This window comes from Rhinolophus sinicus, linkage group LG01 (genome assembly GCF_036562045.2).
Source record: "Rhinolophus sinicus isolate RSC01 linkage group LG01, ASM3656204v1, whole genome shotgun sequence".
NCBI lineage: Eukaryota > Metazoa > Chordata > Mammalia > Chiroptera > Rhinolophidae > Rhinolophus > Rhinolophus sinicus.
The window spans coordinates 1,199,361-1,215,599 of record NC_133751.1 but is presented as its reverse complement, the minus strand read 5'-3'; positions in this window follow the sequence as shown (position 1 = coordinate 1,215,599).

Here is a 16,239-nt window from a genome sequence, read left to right as displayed (position 1 = left end):
TCCGGCGGGTGGAACCACCCAAGAGTTCTTCAAGGCCCATTTTCTCCCCCAAGATTCCCCGTCAACCCAACCACTGCAAAATCCTTCTCCACATCCCTAAGGATAACAGCAACCCTGGGATTTTCTGAATGAGACATCACCTCTTTGATTAGAGTAGAGCTGAGACCCAGGGGACAGCAGAGCAGAGGTGACACAGGTTCTGCCAATGATGGCGGTTTTAGTGGACGCCAGTGCTAGTGGAGCTGGGAGAAGCAGGCAGGGACACGTGGCGACCTGTCACATACAGAAACTGGGCTCTGGGGCAGACACAGCGACACTGAAGGTGAGGGTGTTCAGCTTTGCGTTTTTTCTTTCTTTTCTTTTCTTTCTTTTTTTAGTGAATCAAACACCCAGCCAAAGGAAAGTGGAAAATAACATGACAGTTTCCATTTATCCCAACAGGACACATGAGGCCACAAGGCGGGGTGATCACCAAATGCCCTTTCCCGTGCCAGCTGTGGTCTCCCTAGGAATGCTGAGCCCTGAGTGGATGTGACAGAGCCCAACACTGTGCTCCAGAGAGGTCTTTACTGTTGTTTGCATAAAGATGGTTTAGTTGTCAGTCTGAATAGAACTCAGTAAACTATTTTTAACATTAAAAATAAAATGTGAGATGCTTATTTGCATTTGAAGAAATTTGAATGTGGGCTTACGAAGATTTGATCAGGCAATATAATTCTTCTCAAAGATTTCAGACTATCGCTGATTTTCCCCCTGCTGGTTTTACCTTAATACTTTATAATATTTTTATCGTGATCTTGTGAACAAAAGAAGAAATTTAGCAGGTTCTGCTCCTAGTCATGGGCAACTTCTAATCAGACCATCTCTGTCACAGATGGCAACTCTGCACTCAGAATGGTAGTGGAGGCGGCTCCATGAGGATGCTGGGTAATGACCCAGAGCGGGCAGGTTTGCAGGCGGCCAGGGGCACTGGAGGAAGGGGTGGCACTGGTGAGTTTCCTGCATTTTACAATCCCCAGCCTTAGGGCAGCCCTAGTTCACACGGTAACTCAGAAACGTAATGTAATTGGTCACTTTTGAATGTTCTTCTCCAATCACAAGAACAGAGAGAGGAAAAAAGACTTAGATAATGACATGGGTCTCAGGGGCCCCATAGGTAATATTAAAAAGTCTAGTCTATACATAATTTATTCTGAGGAGGGAAAGAAATAACAGCTGAAAAATTCTGAATTTTGGTGGAAAACATAAATTTTTAGATTTAAGAAGCTCAGTAAATCCCAAGTAGAGTAAATACAAAGAAAATCACACCTAAGTGCATCATAGTCAAAATGCCAAACACCAAAGATCACTAGAAAATTGCAACAGCAGCCATAGCAGCACAGAATGGTGGTAACAATGATTGAAGTGATTGACTAAAAATACGGAGCCTCCATCAGGCAGAAAAGTCAGCAGGGTCACAGTTGAACTCAACACCATCAATCAACTGGATAAGCTTGACATCTGTTGCCTGTCCAAGAACAGCAGGATGGCATTCTCCTCAAGCTCACATGGAACAGCAGGATGGCATTCTCCTCAAGCTCACAGGGAATATTCACTAAGGCCACAATATGGGCCATAAACACACCGTAACAAATTTAAAAGACTAGAAATCATACAGTGTCTGTCCTTGACCACAATGGAATTAAACTAGAAATCAATAACAGGAAGATAACAAGAAAAATACCAAAATACATGAAGGTTAAACAACACACTTCTAAAGAACACAGGGGTCAAGGAAAACATCTTGAGAAATTTTAAAATATTTTGAAATGAAAATGAAAACCCAACTTTTATCAGAATTTATGCAATGCTGTGAAAGCAGTGGTTGGGGTATAAAAGAAATTTATAGTATTGATGCATATATTAGAAAAGAAGAAACCCTAAAATCAATCATCTAAGCTTCTGCCTTAGGAAACTAGAAAAAACAGACCACATCAAATCCAAAGTAGGCAGAAGAAAAGAAATCGTGAGAATTAGAACAGAAATCAATGAAATTGAAAACAAGAAATCAATAGATAAAATCAATAAAATCAAAAGCTATTTCTTTGAAAAGATCAATAAAATCAATAAACCTCTAACTAGGTTAACTAAGAATAAAGAGAGGATACAAATTACTAATATCAGAAACGAGAGAGGGGCTATCATACTGATCCCATAGACATCAAAATGGTAATAAAAGAGAATACTATGAACACTCTATGCTCACAGACTTGATAACCTAGGTGAAAAGGACCAATTTCTTGAAACGCATAATCTGCCAAACTTCACACAAGAAGAAATAGACAATTTGAATTGGCTTATATCTATTAAAGAACTTGAATCAAAAATTAGTAACCTTCCAAAACAGAAAGCACCAGGCCCAGATGGGATCACTGGTGAATTCTACCAAACATTTAAGGAAGGAGTTATGCAAATTCTTTGCAATCTGTTTTGGAAGATAGAAGCAGAGGGAATGATTCTTAATTCATTTGATGAGACCAAAGACATTACAAGAAAACTATAGACCAATATTTCTCATGAACTAGATGCAAAAATCCTCAACAAAATATTAGCAAATCAAATCCAACAACGTATAAAAAGAATTATACATCACAGCCAAGGGAGATTTATCCTAATACATACAAGGCTAATTTGACATTCAAAAATTAATTAATGTAATCCATTATATCAACAAGCTAAAGAAGAAAAATCACATGATCATATCAATAGATGCAGAAAAAGCATTTGACAAAATCCAACATAATGATGTGTCAGTGTGGGTTCATCAATAATAACAAATGTACCACTCTGGTGGGGCTGTTGGTAGTAGAGGAGGCTGTGTGTGTGTGTGTGGGGGGGGGGGTTGGGGGGAGGTAGGGATATATGGAAAATCTGTATTTTTGCTCAATTTTCTATGAAACCAAAACTGCTCTAAAAATAAATCTGTTGAAATTATACAGCTAAGGTCCGTGCATTTCAATGTGCATACATTTGCGTAAAATACTAAAATAGTAATAATGGTAATTGAGTGAGGCGTGAGCATAAGTAGAGGTATAGACTATACAAGAATGGAAGAATGTTAATAAATATTGAAGTGGTGACTACATAGAAGTGTGTTACCTAATTCTGTGTACTCTTGCCGTGTGAAATCTTCCACAACAAAATGTTTCCTTTAAAAAAGCAATTGAAGAGAAAATGTTCAACATGGAAGACAATCAAAACAGAGTCTACATGTGCACAATTAAAGCCTCAACAAAGAAAATTACACTAATGGAACAAAACAAATATTTAAGCATGTAATTTAAGAATACTCTTCATAATAAAAGGCAAATGTATAGTTTTAAAAAGTCACATTGGATCTCAAGAAAAATGAATACCCCATAGCATTGTTAACACTAAAACACCCCAGAAATTTACTAGACTTCAAATAATTAAAGTATAAATATTTTTTGCAGCCTAGCAAAAATATAAAGTTAGTTATAAAGACAGAAATCAGTCTTTCCTCTGACTTCTTTCACCAGTTGATACTAGAAGGCCGCAGAGCAATACCCGTGAAATCCTCTGGGAAAGATGGTGTGCACATGATTTCATATCCAGCTAAACTGTCACAAGTGAAAGGCAACTAGAAACAGTTTTCAACATGCAAAACTCAGGGGATGCTGTTCTTAGGAGCTGGTTGTTACCTTTCAGCCAACTGAAACTGAATTTTAAAATATTATAAAAATAAGTAGCAGTGAACTGTGAATCTATTTAACTCTAGGACCAAGGCTACAACCAATTTGCAAGAATGTAAGGTAATACATTTCTGACCATAGAGAAATCATAATGCTCACAATGGTCAGAGTGAAAGGAGCAAGTGCGTGGGAAGGAGGAAGAGTGTGCTGATTTCCTCACCTTTATGGCCAGGAGCTCAAACAAAGATACTGTTTACAATTGATGAAGCCAGTGACAGCAGTGCAGGTATATTGAATAGTGAAACATAAGCACTAAGAAAGGTGGGGGGTGATGGAGGAGAGGGGAGAGGCCAGGAACCCCTGTATCAGTCTTTGTCCCCCTCACAGCACTCAGTACATAGTGCTTAAGAGAGGAAAGTAAACTATTATGCAACATAAAAATGAATCCTTTAGATTTTAAGAAGAAAACAAATATATCCAAAGCTGTTCTTAAAATATAAGGTATTTATTTTACACAAAATGTGGTAAGAGAAGGAAACATTGCCGATATGTATATAGCATTCCTTTTATGCTGGTCTTTCTTAGTTTGTATCCAAAGCTATGGTGCTTAAGACTGGTAGCCAGCAGCTGTAACAAAAAGGCCACTTCCGTTTTGTGATTGTGTAATTATATTCTCAGAGGTGCTCAATAAAATACAAGTTTAAAGTTCCTTTTACTTCTTTGCTAAAGATTAAGTTTCGCAGGCCAACATATGAGGTTGGATGGTTAACCTCTAAGATTTTCCTGCAGAATACATTTCAACATTTCGAAACTCCCAAGACTGCGGAATTGGCTGCCTGGTACAGTAAAACCATTCTCCATCTGGTTGTGGACTCTAGGCGTTCCACCGTGAAAAGAAAGTCACCCCCTAAAATAGATTCCCATCACTAGATGATAGATCCCTGTGGGAAGAAATAATTTGCAAGGAAAATTCCGTATTCAATAGATGTAGTTTCAGATTTCATACCATGTTTTCCCCAAAATAAGACCTAGCCGGAACATCAGCTCTACAGTGTCTTTTGGAGCAAAATTTAATATAAGACCTGGTCTTATACTATATTATATTGTATATACTATTGTATATTGTATATACTATTTTCAATTAATAAGGTAATTCTTTATGCTTACAAGCTAAGTGTTTTTTCTTGTGATCAGGATTTCCCATCTAATGCCCTTCCACTTGCAAGCAACTAAAATAAGAGGGCAGGTTTCTTCTCCTTCCCTTGTAATTTCTCATAATTTCTAGATGTTGGCGGCTACGAGGCAGATGACGCACACTTTGTCCCACCAAGTCCATTTTCAGGAAACATCATGACCAGCTGGGCAGGACTTAGATGTGTCCTGCCGAGAATGCCACACATCGGGCCATCTGGTGAACGTTAGTCTAGGGACTTCTCGGTTGAGGTAACTTTTGCATAGTTTTGGTACAAACTGAAAATACAGTATTCGATTACAAAAGAATTTAGAAAAATAAGTGTGGTCAGAGCAAAGTTGCGCGGGGATCAAAAAAAAAAAAAAAAAAAAAAACAAAACCCAGAAAAAAACCTCATTGGAATAAAAACAGGAAAATTTGTTGAAAAAATTAAAAGCCGTTCAAAGATACGCAATGTTTGCCACAAAAGTTCTTTTTAGAAACAAAATCTTCAATGTTTTTATGGTATTTACATTAATTTTGGTTGAAAAGAGCCACATAGATACTTTCAGTAATTTGTGAGTCTAAAATCATTATATTTCTCTGTGTGGTCATAAAGTAACTATACTCCCTATGTAAAGAAAAAAAAGTTCCTAACGCCAGAGGGGAACTGGGTCCAGAAATCCCTTTGCTTCTTGCTTTCAGTGGCAGAGTTAAAGTGACCCACTGTGTAATGAGAGAGCCTCTCGGAATTTTCACCTGTCACTGCCACGTGCAAACTTCTCTTAATCATTTGTATTCTAGAAAGCATTGCACCTTCTCAAGTGTCAGCATAGTCACCTATGAACTAGTAAGACGCGCTGATGCCACCGCTGCTTCACAGACCCTGTCATCCTTCCTGGTCACACTCCAATGACACCACTCGGCCTCCATGTGGCCAGTGAGCTGGGACTAATTCCAGCCAACAAACCACAGGAGAAGTGATGTTTCCAGAAGCTCTCGCCTGCGTGCTCTCTTCCCTCAAAACAGGTCCGAAGGGAGGCAGCCCTGTGACCCTTGAAGTCCCTTGTGGAAGGTGGCAGCCTGGTGCCTGAATGTCTAAGCAGGGGAGGGACCCTCTGTCCTGCCTGGCCCCGCCCCAGCACCTCCCCTCCCCCCTTCCCTGTCCCCATGCGTCATCAACTAGAACCTCTTTCAACTTTACATGAATAGTAGGCGCACTTGTCTTGTGTTTGAGCCAGTGAGCACTTTGGGGGACTCTGTCACAGCAGTTAGCCCGCCCCACACTCCCAGCCAGTTGTAAGAGTTCTCATTCCTTTTCCTGAGATTTTGCTAAGCATTTCTGGGTTTTCTGTTCACCTCCTGGTATTACCTTGTTTCTCCGAAAATAAGACCCAGCCAGACCATCAGCTCTAATGCGTCTTTTGGAGCAAAAATTAATATAAGACCCGGTCTGATATTATATATTATATTATAGTATAGTATAGTATATGATTATATATTATATGAAAGACCCGGTATTATATTATATTGTTATGTTATGTTATATTATATTTATTATATTAAAGACCCGGTCTTATATTAAAATAAGACCGGGTCTTATATTAATTTTTGCTCCAAAAGATGCATTAGAGCTGATGGTCCGGCTAGGTCTTATTTTCGGGGAAACACGGTAGCTTCTGTCCTGTAACTGGAACTCTTCGGATATATCACTCTGGGACACTGAGGTTATGTTCCCAGCACTGGTTGTCACCATCACTGAGGCTCAGCTCACACTCACCGTTTCCTAGCTCCCCTTGCAACTTGACGCTGCACTTCCAGAATGTTCCATCCCCAGGGTGTCTGAGTACCTGGAGGTGATCCATGGGGCTGAGCGGCCAGCTGGGACTCCAGACGGACTTGGGGGACAGACTTAATTAGCCGCAGACTTTCAGCACAGGGAGCTTATGCGGCCTTTCCTTCTAGAAGTCTCCGCTCCACTCTTAACAGGCGCTGAGCAGGTGCCCGGGCAGGAGCAGGACTGCAGAGGGTCGGCTGGCTGTTCCAAACCACGCGTCCTGGAGGCTGAGGCCTAAGGAATGGGCCGTGGAGGCTGCCTGCATCATGGGGAAACAGTCTCCACTGTTGCTGGAGAAGCACCAGTCATCGTGGGAGAAAGAAACTTCATAAACAGAAAGAAGAAAGACACTCATAAAGCCATCACGCAGGAAAATGCCTCACGCACCTGTCTGTACGAACACAGAAACCTGCAGTTTCCCATACGAGTGTGTAACCTGGCATCTGTTGTGCACATTTGTCACGTGACGATTACATCACTAGCAGTTTTCAAGGTCAGTAAATGTAGGTCTACTGCATCATTTGAAGTTGCAGATAATGACGTTTGATTAAACATGATCTACTGAGTAACCCTTTATAGATGGCCATTTAAATTGTTTAGATTTTAGCTTTTATAAGAACTCTGTGAAAACATGGGTGTGCATACATTTGGGGGCATATCTCTTCTTGCATCGTAAATTCTAAGAAGTTGGACACATCTGTAATGTTTCTGGTCGGTGATCAAAGTATCCCACAGAAGCAAGTCACAAAAGCCCAATGTCCCCCAAGTCCCCTCCCCCAGGAATGACATTCTTATTAGTATTTGCTAATCTGGTAATGGGACTGGGTATGTTTTACTCCTTTAATTTTCACTTTTATTATGGCGTTGATGGAGTTTCATGTTAATTGACCATTTGCTGTTCCTCTTGCTAATTGCCTGTAGCCCTTTCAACGTTCATATAAACGTTTTTTCAATATGCGGTTTAACCCTTTGTTTGCTGTGTCCGTCACCTGTCCCAGTTTGTCATTTGCCCTTTCACTTTGTTGTTTGGTGCTTTCATTGTTGTCACTTCGCTTCCTCAGTTTTTCTTCCCATTCTGATTCACACCTGTCCCCTCAGTTATTGCTGTGTGTGTGTGTGTGTGTGTGTGTTCTGTGAGTGCATGCCTGTGTGTTTACACTCAGCTCTGCAAACATTGGCCACTTGCTTTGGTGAACTCTCTGTGCACAGGGAACATGTGAGTGGGTGGGCAGCACCCCGCGCCCTTCGCACCCTGTGCCTGAGTTCAGGGCTGGTGCTGGTGTGGCGGTGATGGCAGAGTGCGCGGCCCAGGAAAGGTGCCACCCCTCGGTACCGAAGTCTGCTTGCCCGTGAGTGGAAATTGTACCAACCTCCTAGGTTGTCCTGAGGACCAAATAAGCAAATCCATGTGCGGTTTATACACGTGAGCTTCTGGCACACAGTAGGCACTGGAGAAACGCTATTGTTGTAGAGTCAGGTCCTGATTTTATGAAGCGACATGGTGGTTCCATTGCATACAATCACAAATTCATATTTCATCAGCTCTCCTTAAAATGGCCCCACGTCATCAGGTCCAAATAGACTGCACTGGATACAGCTGGAAACTAAAGGGCAAGTGGAGTTTCCATTTTCACAACTGTCCCTCCCATGGGAGGACCTGGACCTGACTGTGGCTGCAGGAGGGGACCCTGTGCTGTGGGTGCTGTGGCCCCGGGGGAATAACTGCCTCGTGGGAGGAAAATAGTTGGCAGAGACGGATCCCAAGGAAGGGGAGACCTGGCAGAAGAATTAGTGCCCTCGGAGACTGACCCTTAAACAGAGACGTCCTGCAGATGCCAGCTCAGCCTAGCAGCAGGAGGTAACAGACAGCCTTGGTAACTGCACACGACCGAACAGGGCGTCCAGGGCCTTCGGCGCAGCCCCAGCTCATCAGCCGAGGAGGACACAGGCGGCTCTAGGACTCGTCAGGCTGTAAGGTGTTGCTCACTTTGTCATCCTAACGCGATGCACTCAGCTCCTAGAGCTGGCAAGAGCGGGTTCCCACCCTGTCGGACTGCCAGCCAGCACGCCCTGCCCTCCGAGCCCCACTGGCAAACACAGATGTGGCACAAGGCCCTCAATGGCTCTGTAGTGCTATTTGTAGAGGAAAGGACTAGAAACGAGGGACAAGCTGCTCCAGGATGGGAAAGCGTCTCTATGTGCCAACCACGCAGGCCACACGGCTCCCCACACAGCACCCCCGGCCGGCCACACCCGCTGTCCCCTGAGTCTGTCCCTGGCCTCATCCGGGCACCCCTTTGCTTCTCCCACAGCCACTCCTGCGAGGTCTCGCCTCACTACAGTGAAAAACCGACACCCAGGTTTGCTGCCTACACCTCCCCCTGGAACTCCAGGCCAGCACACCACACCTGTACTCCTCAGGGCTCTCCAGAGAAACAGATGTGTCCATAGAGACGGGGAGATTTATTACAAGGCCTTGGCTCACACGATTCTGGAGACTGGCATGCGTCGGGACCTGTAGGCTGAGTCAGCAGGCTGGAGACCCAGGGGAGCTGACAGTTTAGTTCCAGTGGAAGGCAGGCAAAGGCCGAGTCCTGTTTCAAAGGCTGTCAAGCAGTCAGATTCTTTCAAACTGGGGGAGGTCAGTCATTTTGCTGGATTCAGACCTTCATGTGATTGGGTGAGACCCACCTGCAGTGAGGAGGGCTGTCTGCGTACTGAGCATGCTGATTCAAATCTCGATCTTACCTGGAAACACCTTACAGACAGACACACCCAGCGTGACGCTGAACCACATGTCTGGGCCTGGCCCTGTCACACTGACACGTACAATGAAGCCCCGAATTGCCTGGGACTACATTGTAGCCTGCCGCTTTGGGCGCGACGGAAGGGTCCTCCCTGGCCTGGGCGGGAGCTGTTGGTGAGAGACCGTCTGTCCCAGCAGCCGGTCTGAATCTCTGAATCTTCACAGCTCAGGGTGTTCCTCAGGGAGGGTTCCAGCCATGGGGAGCGGCTGGACGCCACCTTCCTGGGCTGTGTCCCTCCCCGTCCCCTGCGCATGGCCCTCCCTCCCAGGAGCAGGCGAGGCCAGGGTCCTGCAGGTGAGCACAGCCCCCCGTCAGACCCAGAGACCTTGGGTTACAGGACAACAATGGGTGGACGTGAGGGTAGAGACCGCAGGATTGTTTTAAAGGCGTTGCCCGCAGGGAGGCTGACGGGATGACCATGCAGGACAGAAAGCCACTCCACACCCTGCCAGTGGGTCGTGAGGGGGGCCCCGCGCTCAGGAAGTGCCGTGAGCCCACGCCGGCCCTTAGGTCTGGCGGGAAAGGGCTCCTGGCAAGGCTGCCCCAGAGCCTCCTTCTCAGCAACGTGGGTGTCCTGAGCTGCGTGGGGAAGGCGTTACATAACAAGTGGCCAGTGTGGCAGTGCCCACGACTCTGGGAGCAGAGGTGCTGCAAGGAGGCCCTGCCCTCTGGTACATGCTGCATGGGTGTGTCTGGTATCCTGGGCTGCAGGCCCAGGGCCAGCACGCCGCAGAGGTGTGGGCGCCTGCCCTCCCTCAACCAGATGCCGTCCACCGAAGGACTCTGCTGGATTTATTCAGCCAGCACCACTGTAATGGGCAGGGCGGGGGGGGAGGGGGCCTCAGACTACTTTCTGCCAAGTGGCTTCAGCATACCCAGGCGTGGAAAGCCCATACTGCACGCGGCAGCTCCAGGACTGCGTTCCCACATGCCGAGAGGTCTGTTATGGAAACACCTCTGCAACCCAGGCTTGAGTCATCCGATTCCATCTCTTAAATCACTAGGACCTCAAATTAGCCACGAGAAACAGCAAAACAATAAGCCTTTGCTTTGTTGTAAAAAGGAAGACACAACCCAAGAGCTGACATGTGGGGCCGAGGCTGCTCCATTGGTTGACGTTTATCTCTCTTCCTGCACCTTTTGGTTTCTTCTATTTGTGGAAGGACAGAACTAAGCTGTAGCAGAATGAAAGGAAACGCAGGACAAATGGGCAGTCTTGGCAGAGCGGGACCGTCAGCTGCCCCAGAAATCCTGAAATTAAAACGGTTTTCCCATAAAACATTTGCTTGTCAAAGATGCAAATTAGAGCTATTTTTAGGTAATATTAATGCCTAAATTTGCAGACTGCCAATTACTCCTGCCCCACCCCCACCAAAGCCATCTGAGTGTGTGGCTCCTTCCTTTTAAAATCCTTTTTTAGAATAATGACTTGGTTGTTCTCCGTAGGAGGGATGCATGCACATTGTAAGGAGTCAAACAATTCCAAAAGTTACAAAAGAGAAAGAAATAACCAAAAAAGTCCTCATTTGTGTCGGGTGGGGCAGTCCCACGCAGACCACCCCAAGCGCCCGCCTCCTTAAGTAGGTAGAGGGCAGAGGGGAAGGAAGTAAGGACCTTCCTTGAATGTAACAGAAGAAAAAGAAATGGAGTGAAATTGAGGACGGCTAAATGACACATAAATAAATCTTCATCACGAGAAATAATTTCTGATGATCCCTCAGAGCCAGCCGTCACGCCCTGAAGGAAAAAAAGGCTCTGGGTTGGGACCAGCCCCTCCCTCTGGCACAACACCCTTCTCAGGTGCCTGAACAGACAGACAGACCCGGGACAGAAGAAAAAGCCAGAAACAGGCCCACGTACATTCGGAAGTTCGTGTAGGATAAAGGTGGCATCTCGTGGAGGTCCCGCTCAGGAGGGTCCATACTCAGGGGAGCCCCACCAGGAGAACACTGCTTGTAGTTTTAATGATTTGTGGTTGCTGTCTTGAAATTTTAATGTTATCGGTGAATTTGTGTTTTGAAAATGGAGCATGTTCTGGGCTTGGAGACTGGGCTTGAAAGTGGCCATACCTCCTCCCACCAACTGCCCACCGCTGCTCAGTGACCAACCATTGCTGTGTTGGAGGCCTGGACACAGACATGGAAAGGGGTGGAGACGGGTGTAGGGTAGGGCCCTCATGCCTGAGAGGCTCTATATTTGCCCTGCAAGGATTCCCATGCCCCAGGGAGCATGACATTAAATACCAAATTAAAAAACCACTATGACCAGGAGAGAAAGAGAGAGAGAGAGAGAGAGAGGAAGAAGAGCATAAATACAGAAGGGAAGGAAAGGACTTTTGTCCTGCTTTTTGAGCAAGATGCCCACATTTTCATTTTTTACTGGGCCTGCCTATTATGTAGCTGGCCTGGCTCCCGTGTATTATACAATATGCGATGTCCTTCCAGGTTTGCTCTTTTATGAAAATGGAGAAGGCAGCCAGACCCCAAAAGGAAAATCCTGTGTTGTCCTTCCTCTGAGGTTTCCCGGGACTTCAGCATCTGTGCCACCGACCCTGAGGTAACTCTGTCCTGTGGGCGTGGCCAGTGCCGTCTGTAACACTGTATCACCTTCCTGGCCAGTGCAATAAGGCAAGAAAAAGAATACAAGGCACCCAGACTGGAGAGGAGGAAGGAAATCTGTGTCTGGTCATAAACAACATGGTTGTAGATGTACATGTAGAAAATCCTATTATTTGCATTTCTAGCAAGAAACAACAGGAAACTTAATTACACCATTTACAATAGCAGCAAAAAACATAAAATACTTGGGAATGAATTTAACAAAAAGATATGCAGGACCTCTACACTGAAAACTCCAAAAAACACTGCCAAGAGAAATGAAAGCAACTGAATAAATGGAGATACTCATACATGCCATGACCATGGGTGAGGGGAAGACTCAGCATTGTTAAACGTCCATTCTCCCCGAAACGACCTACCTACCGATCAATACCATCCTGATCAAAATGCCAGCAGGCGTTTTGGTGGAAATGGAGGCGCTGATGCTGGATGGAGGCACAAAGGGCTCCAAGCAGCCTCGGCTGCTCGACAAAGAGCCTGAGGGGCTGACAGCAGCTCCATCTGCTGCGACGCTGAGGAATCAAAGCCGCGTTAAAGACAGCAGCAGATCAGTGGGACAGAATGGAGCCCAGAAATAGACCCACTGTGGGTCAGAAACTGCAAGAAGGTTTCTTCTTGGTTTGATTTGAAAGGGACTTCCTGGGGTGGGGGGAGGAGGGGTTGCTCTAATGTGATTGGGGCTCTGGTTACAGAGCATATGTATTGTCACAAATCATCCTGCTGGGCCACTGAGGTCCTTGCGTTTTCCCGCCTGTAAGCTGTCAGTGCAACGGGCTAGTCATTAATATGAGGGGTGTGATGGGGCACGGTGCCTGCCAGACATTGCTGGGAAACAGAGGTGGGGGGCGTTGCTGGTACACACGGCAGGCTGCTGGTGGGACAGAACGTAGAGTAATTGCTGTTTCAACAAATGTGTTAACAAGTTTCTGCTACCTTCGAGAAACGCTTTTATAATTAAGCTCAAATCCTCCTGTCAATCAACTGATTGTGATGGTGGCTAACGTGCCAGGAGGAGTGAACCACGCTGGGCACACGGGCTCACACTTACCAGCACGACGGGGGCTCAGGGCTTCCTGAAACAGCCTGTTAAACTCCCCATCTCCTTTCAAAACAACAGTGCCCAGTGCCCACCACACGCGTGCTTGGGGCAGGCAAGGAGAGGGCACACTGCCTCCCTGCCCTCTCTCCTCCCCCTTCTTCCCAGGGGGCAGGCCTGAGAGCGAGGCCGGAATCCGCAGTCATAGAATGGTGGGCACGCTGGCTGCCCTCCTCCACACCCACCTTTTGGTATATGTGGTAATTACTGAGCATGAAAAACCGAACAATGAAAGTTGGGCTCGGGGAAGCCGTCTGTGTGGTGCCCTCAGCAGCTCCTGGCCCGGAACGCGGGAAGGGGGCTCACCCAGCACCTACGCATGAGTGGGCTTCGTTAGTGGGCAACCGAGGTATTATAAGACAGTTGAGGAAAAAAATGTGTTTTTCCATTTTGGGAAATAGTCAGAGCTGCTATATTCCACCAAAAATAGAAGTGGAATTCTAGAAAGCAGAACTCTGGGCTTCTGCACGTCTGCTGCTCAGAGGAACCCGCACAGACTATGCGTGCTCTCATCTTTCTGGAATGTGTGCCTGTGTTTCCCTGAGGTCCTGGCCCAGGGACAGGAGAGAGTGTGGGACCTGCTCGGGGCCTGCCACCCCAGCAGCTCGGCCACCCTGGCCCCTTTGTGGGCCCTGGTGAGAGTCCTCACAGATATGCTCTCTCCAGCCTCTGCCCCCACCTCCCGCCCACCCCGAGGGGACGATGACAAATATGAGATCCTTTCCCCAGACTGCTGTGTCACTTGAATCTTCTCTTGAAAAGAGACTTGCTGAATTACTAAGCAGTGACTCTGTCACTCGCCCCGTGGTGGCTGGCACTAGACAGGAGACATTTCCCCCCTTAAAAAGTCTAGGTTGTTTGGAAACACTGCGTGCCACATCCCGTGTAGGGGAGCGTCTCAGGATAGACCCGACTGCAGGCAGAGACAATGAGGGACAGCTGAGTGCACGCGTTAGGGACCCTGTGTGTGTCCAGCTCATACTGTGTTTGACATCTATAGCCTCGTACTTTGCCCATACGGGACTCACAGACGACCTCTCTGAGGAGGACACCGAGACCCAGAGCAGCCCAGCAGCTCTCCCGAGGGCCATGCTGCCTCCATGCTCCCACTTCTCCCCCAGGGTTCCCACTGGAAGCGGCTCCCAGGGTCCCGTCCTTCCCCCCTCCCCCCCCCCCACCCCCCGCCTCGCCGCACAGTCTGCTCTGGCTGACTCCTCTGTGAGAAGCAGCCCAGGTGACTCGCAGAGCTGATCTGGAGGCCACACGTGGAGGAAAACCCCTCATTCTCCAGTGGCCGCAGGCAAAAGGAGCACCACGGGGAAGCAGCAGAGCCTCCCTCTCCGTGCCCTGTGTGCCAGCCGACTTCCCGGAGTAACGGGGGCAAATGGGAAACAGAGAGATTGAGGCCGGCTTAACAAAGTCATGACAGAAAGGGTGAACAACAGACCCAGGCGGCAGCCTGGCAGCCGCCACTGTGACGGAGGTCTCGGGGAAAGTGAAGGTGCGGAACGCACCCCTTTCCATGCTGGCATTCTCTGATCGACTGGCATAAAGGTTTAAACTGCTTTTCAATTCTTTTTGTGTGTCAGACCAGCTTGTCTTCTGAAGGCAACATGATGCCAAAGCAGGCCACCAACCCAACCACCCAACATCGGTTCTCAGTTGTTTTCCGGCTTCTCGAGAAGGAAGTAACTGCACAAAAGAGAAGGAAAGCTCCGTACCGTGTTCGCCCGTTGTTTTTAGTGTCACCAGGAGCCATACTGCTTTTGCATCTGGTTTCTAAAAAAAGTCTGCTACCACTCGAAAGGAGTTGGTGAGGTTTCTAATTTGGTTAGCTGCTATGTTTATTTCTACCCATCTTACGGCACAAGCATTTGGGGTGTTTGGCAATACTGAGGTCTCACTCTGAGTCTCCTTGATGGTTTGCCAAGCAGTTTGTCTTATTTACTCTTCACAGGCACGTGTGGTGTTTTACTTGATCTCAGCTTCCTTCAGATGGTCCCACACACGCTGTCCCAGGGGACCCTCATGCAACTCCCGCTTCTGTGGAGAGCATGTCACATTGGCCATGGCTCTGATAGTACAAACACTGCCACATGTCTTCTGGGAACGTATGCCTGCTTCTTTAGGGCTGTGGATTCTTAGGGGACGTGTGTCTTTGGCATGAAAATTCCACATCATTTTCCAAAGTGGGTTTTCATTCTGTTCCTCACACACACTGCTGCGGCGTCCCCGTGCCCAGATGACAGCATTAGCCATCTTCATTCCTTGCCGGGGACGTTTCCATCCGGAGTCTTGTCTTACCATCCTTCTGCTTTAACATTTTCATTTTAAAATGTATTCAATATGCTATTTGACTTACCAAAGGGTTATATGCAAACATATGTAACTTACAAGGCTTCACCGCCCAGGCCTGAGGCTGTCTCCCGTAACCCTAATGGGCAGGCTCCTTCTCACCACCTGTCGCCTTCCTGCTGGAGATAAGCTCCGCCTGAAACTCTGCCCATCACTCCCTTCTTGTACACGTATCATGTGCACAGATGTGTGTGTGTATGTGTGTGTATGTGTCTGCATGTGTATGCATAGTAGTAGGTTGCTGCAAAAGTAATTGCGATTCAAGAGGTTAAAAATGATAGCAAAAATCGCATTTACTTTTGCACCAACCTGTAGTATGTCCTTACGTTGTGTGTGTCTGTGTGCCTAAGCCTGCTCATGCTTTTGTTTTCCTCGTTTTTAGGCTCTAAAAACTGGCGTGTTTTTCAGTCAATATTTTATTTCCAAGATTCACGCTTGTCGGGTGTTGCTGTAGTTGAGTCATTGACCATCACCGTTTCACAACGTGTGGGCAGTGTGTGGATTTATCCCAATGTATGTCGTCCTTCCCAGTAAGTAGGTAGTTGGGTATTGTGAACACGGCCATCACACACATCCTGCTGCCTGTCTCCTGACCACACGTGCAAGGACTTTGCCTGGGTGTACACTTGGGAGAGAGATCGGTGGCTGGTGGGGTATGTATGC